Raw genomic sequence first — 9,015 nt, 5'->3', positions numbered from 1 at the left:
GGAGAGGGCGGCCGGAGGAGGGGGGAGAAGGGAGTGCCTCGGTGAGGTGCAGCGCGGCGGCGGACCACGTATGGGTTCAGCACGGCGGGCGAGAGTGAGTGAGGGAGTGACTGTCCAGGGTGAACCGCTCCAGGATAAGGTAAGTAAGTAGTAGCGTGTTTCATAGAAACGCGCTACTGCTACGGGCCGTAGCAGTAGCGCTGGTCAGTGGTACGCGCTACTGCTAAGTGGGGCTAGCCATCTACGCCCAGTACAAATATAGCAGCAGCGCGGTTTCGCGGAACGCGCTACTGCTAAAGTAGTAGTAGTAGCGCGGTTTTTTTTAAAACGCTACTATTAAGTAGCAGTAGCGACCTGTTTTGTCCAACGCTACTGCTAAGATGTTGTGTATGAGGTTTTCCCTAGTAATGTTACTGAGATGCCTGATATACTGCCACTAACCCACCACATGACTGAGAAGGCCACTTATTTTTCCAACCCATAAACTGAATTAGTCACTGAATTTTTTTACAACAGAAAAGAGGATACTTCTTGCCAAATGCCAAGCAAACTAACAGGGAAAAGCTCAACCAAGCTATTGTCATTCATTACTAGCCATGCCCGCGCGGCGGCACGCCGCGCCCTGTAGATACATAATGTGTGTATGTGTTTGTAGTCAAACTTCTATGAGCATGTGTTTGTAGTTAAAAAAAAGCAAGACATGCACATGAAGAATTTGCAAAGTATACATTTATTATCAGCATGGGTGCTTCATCTTGCAAGATGGAAATTATACATTGTCCTTTTTTCCAAGCAAGACCGGACACATTGCACTCATTTGTAGCTTATATCATTCTTGTGGAGCCTTCCGCCGGATGTGTACCTCCAATGAAATGATGCAAAGCATTTGCAAATTGTTTCATGTGATCTATAGGTGCTTAGCGACAGTGCATCCAACAATGATTTTGACAAATAAAGGTGGCATTAATATGATATGCATTTGATTCAGACCAATCGATTGCGAGTTAAAGTAGAAATAAAAAATTTCATTCAAGCATAATTCCCTCATTGCCCTCTTAGAAGTGTTGAAAAGTACTAACATGCAAGCTATAGAACTTAGTTACGAATAAGGGAAATCATAAGTGCTAAAATGTAAAATAACCAAAGAGATAAGGTTATGCCGACATGCTCTCTCTGCTCCTGTGCCGCACACCATTTAGATAGCATTGGCTCGCCGCAGAGACGTCGCCGGCTCGCCACCCTGAGCTACAGAGGTGGCGAGAGCAGCGAAGGGGCCGAGCGCTGTCGTATGTCGTGCGGCGGCCACACCGCAGGTACCCACTCACGGCAACTACGCGCACGCACGCACCGGCCACCGTCGCGCCGCGAGATTCGCCTGGCTGTGCACTGCCGCAACCACACGTGAGTTCTTCCAACGCGCACCGCCCACAGTCGACCTGCGAGCCACACATGCACCGCCGTGAAGTGCTGCTTGATCCCCTCCATGGACTCGTGCTCGCCATCGCAGTCCGTCGCCCTGGCCACGAAGAGGGCCAAGATCCATGGAGCTGCTCGTGGGGTGAGCATATCGTCCTCGTGCTCCTCAATTCTGCTGGGGTATCCTTTGGGCTGGGTGGCAGAGATGGCGAATTCCTCCTCGGGTGTCTCAGGTTCGGTTCCTTTGCTTCACTCACTATTTCTGGTTGTCGTGTGCTTCCTTGGCTTGTTTTGCCTGAATTGAGCTTCTCTAGATAGTAATGAGATTGATGCTAACATGTACTACTTCAGTACTTTACTTGTTTCTTAGTAAGAATAGTGATCAAATTCTTGTAATTCGAGGCAGCCTGGCTACTTGAAAAATGTAACTTTTATTAGTATTGCTGTCTAGGTTGATGGGTTGGTGCATTTGTTGTACATGACAGAGAATTTCTAATTTTGGTAGTTTGGTCGATACATTATCTTTCCCTTTTGGATGTTTGTGAATTCTGACATGTCCAATGGGGAAACAAATGCTCAATTTAGTTAGCTTACCTTAAATTCGGTTTTACCTGTTGAATTATCACATTGTGTTTTATCATCAATTTCTCACAGTTATGCAACCCTGGCTACTGGACACTTGTAAAACTCTTGTTTCCTTTGTGCAGGGTGGTACACCTCCTATATTTTGAGAAATAAAACTTATGGTTATATGATATCATCTAAGGTGAAACGTTGAAAGGGCTCTTGGATTGTATGCCTCGCTCAGGTAATGAATTCTTTGTGCAGAGAGCTCTTCTTGATGCCCGCATAAGTTAAAATTCTTGTATTCGAGGCAGCCCGAGATTGTTCACTGGAAAAATATAACCTTTTATTAATATTGTTGTCTAGGTTCACGGATTGGTGCATTTGTTTGTGCCTGACAGAGATTTTCTAATTTTGATAGTTTGGCTGATGCATTATCTTCTCCTTTTGGATGTTTTTGAATTCCAACATGTCCAATGGGGAAACAAATGCTCAATTTAGTGACTTCACCTCAAATTCAGTTTTACCTGTTGAATGACCACGTTGTGTTTTATCTTCAATTTTTCACAGTGGCCACTTACCTGCTGTAAAACTCGTGTTTCCTTTCTGCAGGTTGGTGCGGTCTTATATTTCAAGAAATAAAATCTTGTGGTTATATGCTATCAGTTAATGTGAACCCGTGAAAGGCCGCTTGAATTGTATGCCTCGCTCAGGTAATGAATCCTTTGTGCAGAGAGCTCTTCTTGATGCCCCCATAAGTAATGAATTTGCTACACAGCAAAAAAAAAGTAGCTATTTGTTTTATGGGACCCTGCTTGCTTATTGTATTAAAATGACGATATGGCTTTGTTTATGTGGAATATCATCCAGGTATTTAAAGGTCGTCCAAGTACACATTTAGAATCTGTTAGGGGGGGGGGGTGTGCGCACTTCTCTAGTATGGCCAGGTATTAGTCGACAAATGAATATACATCAAAAGGCACCACTTTACTTACAGTTCTTCGAGCTTTGTAGGCCTCAACAGAAGTCCCTTGGCCAAGCTTCATTGTAATGCCTAACTAACTACTCCCTCCGTCCAAAAATACTTGTCATCAAAATGGATAAAAAGAGATGTATCTAGAACTAAAATACATCTAGATACATCCCCTTTTCTCCATTTTGATGACAAGTATTTCCGGACGGAGGGAGTATTTAACAAACAACTTTGTCAACTAATAAAAGCAACACTGCAGGTAAATAAATTCATTTTCACATGTTATGGTAAGCTGGCTTCTTCCAGCTCCCCAAAAAACTGAGTACTAATATACAGAGAAGGTTTATAATTATTAAGGCTACTTCACAAATTATTTTGGGAATGGACTAAACATATCAGGATATACACCATCATCTACTAATACTCTACTAAATGAACTATCAATTCACTTCTCTAGTATTTAAATTATACATGTCATGGAATGACTAACAGTACTTGTTCTTCTCTCAAAGATGTCAACAAAATACAGCCAGTAGAGAAGTTAGAAGGATTTTGAGCTCTAAAGTCCAGGTATCAATCCACTTGACTGCACCGATCTCTGGCCATTTAATTCATGAATCAACGGATTTATCTATAAGAGAGTAATTGTCTATAAGATAGAACTTGCTTGCATGCATTTCATAGATAATAAATCTGTAAAGAGAAGATAGGAGGTAACATACATATCTGAATATTTACACTTCATATACAGACCCAATACATCTTCAATTCAGAGGTAGGATAGAAGACTGTTTGGTCAGATCTCCATAGCTACAAAAATCTTCAATAATCTGTGAACTCCGTCAGATAGTAATATTAAAAATTCCTTATTTTATTGATATATTCACATCTAGATAAAGGAGGTACATGTCCACAGGGAAGGAAAAGCAGCCATTAATTGTGCTAAAATGGCCTCAGTCCAAAGACACTCTCTAAAGTAAAATTTAGAGCACAAACTGATGAAGTCTCTCTGAAGTAAATTCTAAAATACATAAAATGGCACACACTCTCTAAAGTAAAATTTAGAGCACAAACTGATGAAGTCTCTCTGAAGTAAATTCTAAAATACATAAAATGGCACGGGAAGTGTGGAGCCCTTCCATCTTATTTAGATGATCTCTGGAAGAGTAGTGTTTTGTCCTCTTGTGGATATTTAAATTACAATTACCCTAAAAAGTGAAGTTAACTCGTGAATATGTGCTTTAAGCAGATCCAACTTCATTAGTTTTGAAAATAAAACAATTCTCTTCAATGATATAAATTTATACTTCATATTTGTTCAGACATTGTCAATTCAATTTTTTGGTACGCGATACAGCTAAAAAAAGTTGTAGTTGACAAATGAATGCCCATCGGATGGTACCACTTTGATACAGTGCATCCAGCCTTGTAGGCCTAAAAAAATGCCCCTTCGCCAAGCTTCACTGTGATGCCTAACTAACTACTCCCTCCGTTCCATATTTGTTAATTGATAAACTGATTTCTTCCAGCTGCCCAAAAAACAGAGTACCAATACACATGAAGGCTATTTAGTTGTTAAGGCAACTTTACAAATCATTTAGGGAATGGACTAAACACATATACACCAGTTGAATGCGAAGAAAAGAAATCATTTATCTACTAATACTCCACTAAATGAACTCCAACAATTCACATCTCTAGTATTGTATTATACATGTCAAAGAATGACAAACAGTACTTATTCCTCCCTCGAAGTTGTCAAGGAAATACAACCAGTAGAGAACCTAGAAGGATAGTGAGCTCTAAACTCCACATATCTAAGGGGGTAATTGCAGATAAGATAGGACTTGCTTGGATGCATTTCATAGATAATAAATCTGTAAAGAGTGGTTAGGAGGTAATCCCTTTGTAAACTAATATAAGACCATTTAGATCACAACTTTAGTGATCTAAAGTAGTAGTCTAAATGGTCCTATATTAGTTTACAAAAGGGGTAACATACATATCTGAACATTTACACTTCTTATCTTCAATTCAGAGATAAGACCGAATAGTCTCTGGTCAGATTTCCATAGCCGCAAAAAGCTTCAATAATCTGTGAACTATGTAAGACAGTAATATTAGAAACCCCTTATTCTATTGATGTATTCACATCAAAAGAAAGGAGATACATGTCAACAGGGGAAAAAAACCAACCATCAGTTGTGCTAATGTTACCACTCCAGAGTGGCCTTAGTCCAAAGACACCACCTGGATTAAATTTTAGAACACAATAAGTTTCGGTTAACTGGTGAACGCTCTCTGAAGTGCAATTTAAAACATATAAAATGGCACGGGAAGTGTGGAGCCCATCCAGCTGACTGAGATCATCTCGAGAAGAGTGGTGTTTTTGCCCTCTTATGGAGATTTGAAAGAGCAATTACCCCAAAAAAGTGTAGTTAACTGATGAATACGTGTTGTAAGCAGGCCCAAGTTCATTAGTTTTGAAAATCAAAAAATTCCCTTTCATAATATAATTTTATACTTCATATTTGTTCAGACATTGCAAATTTATTTTTTTGGTATGAAGTAGAACTAAAAAGAACTGTTGATACATCATATATGTATGCATGATATTATAAAGCATCGATAGATTTTTTTTATTTATTGAAATGCTCACTCTTGTGAATTTAGTAGCAGTTTAGTACGAAGTCCTGGATCGCTAGCTGATGGTGATGAAACACACGCTATTACTATTGAGCTGCCCAGACAGAAGCAGTCCCGCTTCAGATACAGTCACACTATGTATGGGACACTTCATAGAGAGAGAGAGAGAGAGAGAGAGAGAGAGAGAGAGAGACCCACCAGGTCACCACCATGCAGCAGCACTGAACTACTCCTGTGAAAGTAGGTGATGCAGCAGCATGCAGGCCGGGAAACGGAAGACGGCATGGAGGAAGCACACGAAGAAGACGACCCACGCGCACGACAGCCAGACCGACAAGACGGACGACGATGAGCAAACGCAGCACTATCCGGCGAATCAGTAGAACCAGCACCACGCCCTGAGCCACCGCGACGACCAACCAAAAGAGCACGGGAGCCACGAGGACGCCCAGGACGGCGCAAACCATCACGACTGCATGAAGGAGCAACCATCGAGCAATAGGAGAGAAATGAGAGCACACGCACGACCAGAAGAGAAAAGCCAGCCCATATATAGCACCTCACCATGCTAGACAACTCTAGAACCCACGAGTACATCAATACCGACGGAAAGCGATGCACACGATGTAGAAATACCAGACAAAGCGGCAGGGATACGTCAGTTTGTACGGTGAAAACGACGGAACGAACGCCGCACGAAATATCCGGACGGCGCAACCGCACCGCCTCGACCGATTAGCTTTGCCTATCACGTCACCGCCATCACTGCATGGATCAGCGCACAAATCTTGTCGCTTTACTCCTGGAAGCAAACGCAACTCTCGCAGGCAGTTCCGATTGGTGGACCGCGTCGTTCGACCGATCCCGATGCATGGCACCGCCCGACATGCATCTGGAACCAAGTGCCAGTCAACTGTGCAGCCTAGATTCATCACATAGCTACGGCCAACACCTTTTGTCGCCTGACAGCTGCAATCAAGTGCAATCAAATGGCCCATTCCAATTGGTCCGCTTGCTACCACGCGGCCTCACCCAATTAGTCTGCATGCATGCAACAACTCGATTAATCAGCTAATCCATCTCTTCTTTTTGCCTTGAATTTTCTACGGTTTATATTCATGAGTATTTTATAGTCGTTTGATTGATCTAGTGTCACGCGTCCCATTAACAGCTCTCTCTTGTTATTACCTGTGACCACTCTGATATTAACTAATAACTTGACCATTATGGACAAACCTAACAGTGGTTATGCTTTGCAAACGTGATGAACTATCTGTTTCAAACATATGCTAGAATGGACAGTGACACACGCTAAAAAAACAACCACGTCGGCAGAACCGAAAGCGATAGCACATGAGAAAGAAACCACATTCAAACAACCAAAAGGGACAGCACATACGCACACACAAACACAGACGAACAGATTGAGCCAAACACAACCAAAAAACGCTAAATCAACCAAACCAAATGCCACACCCGTTCAAAAAATTTCAATGAAATAAATGGATCCACGAGACGTTTGTACACCACCACATCCCAAATTAATACCACGTGCCATGTATAGGTTTACTGTAAGGTCTTTTTCAGGCAAGTGGGTGAATCTTGAGGCAAAAACCTTCTCTGGAATAGATGCTTGGGTATACTACAAATATTGGTACAATCTACTGATACGAGCATTCACACTAGTAGTGTGCGTGTCACTTGGTTGAATACAGAAGGACAATATTTGCACTTATACATCTGCTACAACCTACAGCTTTCTCTAGACGAGAGGCTTTTTGTTAAAAAAAATGGAGGAGGACCCCTGGCCTTGCATCTGGACGATACATGTAGCTATTTTATTAATTATTCACACATAACCTTATAAAGTCATACAAAAGTAAGACTAAAGCCACCATCTAGGCAACATCTGTCGCTACTCCTATCCAGTTGATATAGGGATGTTGATAGTCTGGGCCTAATACCAAACAGACCTTGCAGCTAAACCTAACATCTAAGACCTAAGATCCCAACCAAGACGCCTGTCAGGTATGGGGCACCCATTAGTCCGGCGCACTCCTCAACCAGGACGCCTGTCGGGTATGAGGCCGCCGCAGCCACCTGCCACCAATCCATTTTCAGTGATGTACTGTTGCATGTACCTTGCCCGGTCTAGCTGCCACCGACGCCACCACGACGCTAGACAACGCCACCATCATGCGCTCATCCATCATCACACGCCCACCGGCGAGACCCCGCTGCTCCATGCCGTAGAGACCCGCCGTCGTCGACGCGAGAGAAGGCACGCCACACCACCTCACGCCTCTTCCATCCGGCGCCGCTCCACAAACGATGCCCCCAATAGAGAACACGACACCGCAACGCCGCCATCATCCGATCCGGAGATCCTAGGATTTCTCCCGGAGCGGCACAGGCAGGTTGACGATAATTGCTTGACGATGCCTTCATCAAGGTAACGACGTCGACGCCGCCATTGCCCGCCATGACCGGAGTCCGCTTGATTTTCACCGGCGACTATGTCTCCCCAACTCGCCGCCGCTGCTAATAGTGGGATCCAAGATTCGTTACTACCAGTCTGGCCAACCGCCTTCGGTGGAGAAGGCAGCCACCACCACCATGCCTGGGCCAAGAGACCCGGACGTTCTCGTGCTGCGAAGATTACCCAGGGGGATCTCCTCTTGCCGTTGTCGAGACGAGGCGCAGCCGTAGTGGATCTCGACCTAAACCCCTCGGGCCCAGATCAGATCTCATCCCAGCCAAAATCTCATCCGCCAAACGGTCGCCGGAGATCTCTTGGCCACCGCCAACCCGATGTGCACTGCCGTTGGAGGAGGAGGGAGATGGAACGCCGCTGCCCCCACGCGTTACCACCGGCCGAGGATTGCGCCGCCGTCGCCGCCTCACCACAAGGGCTTCGCCCCGCGCAGTCATCAGCGACAGCGGCGGCGGTGGGAGGCGACGGAGGGGGAGGGCTGAGGGCGGTGTGGACGGGGACTCCCCGGGGGCGGCGCAGCGCCGCCACCTCGGGGGAGAGAGGTCGGGGGTCGGGGGAGAGCGGTCCCTGAGAATGCAGAATGGATGGAACGCCGGACAAGAGGCTACAGGTGAATCATCGCGGCTGGGGAAGGCCAGACAGGGGAGATGGCGCCTCATCTGAGACGCTTCGTCACTGCCGCGGAACGTCGCCAGTTCGTAATGGCTTTGTGGTGGCCTTCAGGGGCTTAGTCGCCGTCTATGGTGGCCATTGTCACCGCTACTTGTAGGACTTCCTGGGAATCGTCCGGGTCATGGTTGGCATGTAGGAGTCCCCCGGTTGGGATTTGATTCGGAAGCCGATGCAAGGGATTTGGCAAGGACGGTTTGGGGAAGGACGCACGACTTGAGGTCTTGGGTTGGGGATCTTGGATCAAGGTCAG

General features: G+C 45.0%; 1 protein-coding gene across 3 annotated transcripts in view; it reads left to right on the top strand.

The window, feature by feature from the left end:
* The first annotated feature begins 965 nt into the window (after positions 1–965).
* LOC123055176 (histone-lysine N-methyltransferase SETD1A) overlaps positions 966–9,015 on the top strand; it is a 21,522-nt gene continuing 13,472 nt past the window's right edge. For 2 of the 3 annotated variants that reach the window (XR_006426544.1, XM_044479147.1), the window contains exons 1-3: positions 966–1,649; positions 2,124–2,224; positions 2,593–2,693. The gene's annotated coding sequence lies outside the window, so the exon portion shown is untranslated. Of the gene's footprint in view, positions 1,650–2,123; positions 2,225–2,592; positions 2,694–2,850; positions 5,769–9,015 lie in introns of those variants that run through there. The other variant, XR_006426543.1, reaches the window with a different exon arrangement.

This window comes from Triticum aestivum, chromosome 1A (genome assembly GCF_018294505.1).
Source record: "Triticum aestivum cultivar Chinese Spring chromosome 1A, IWGSC CS RefSeq v2.1, whole genome shotgun sequence".
Taxonomy (NCBI): domain Eukaryota; kingdom Viridiplantae; phylum Streptophyta; class Magnoliopsida; order Poales; family Poaceae; genus Triticum; species Triticum aestivum.
This window is presented reverse-complemented; position numbering and strand designations above follow the sequence as displayed.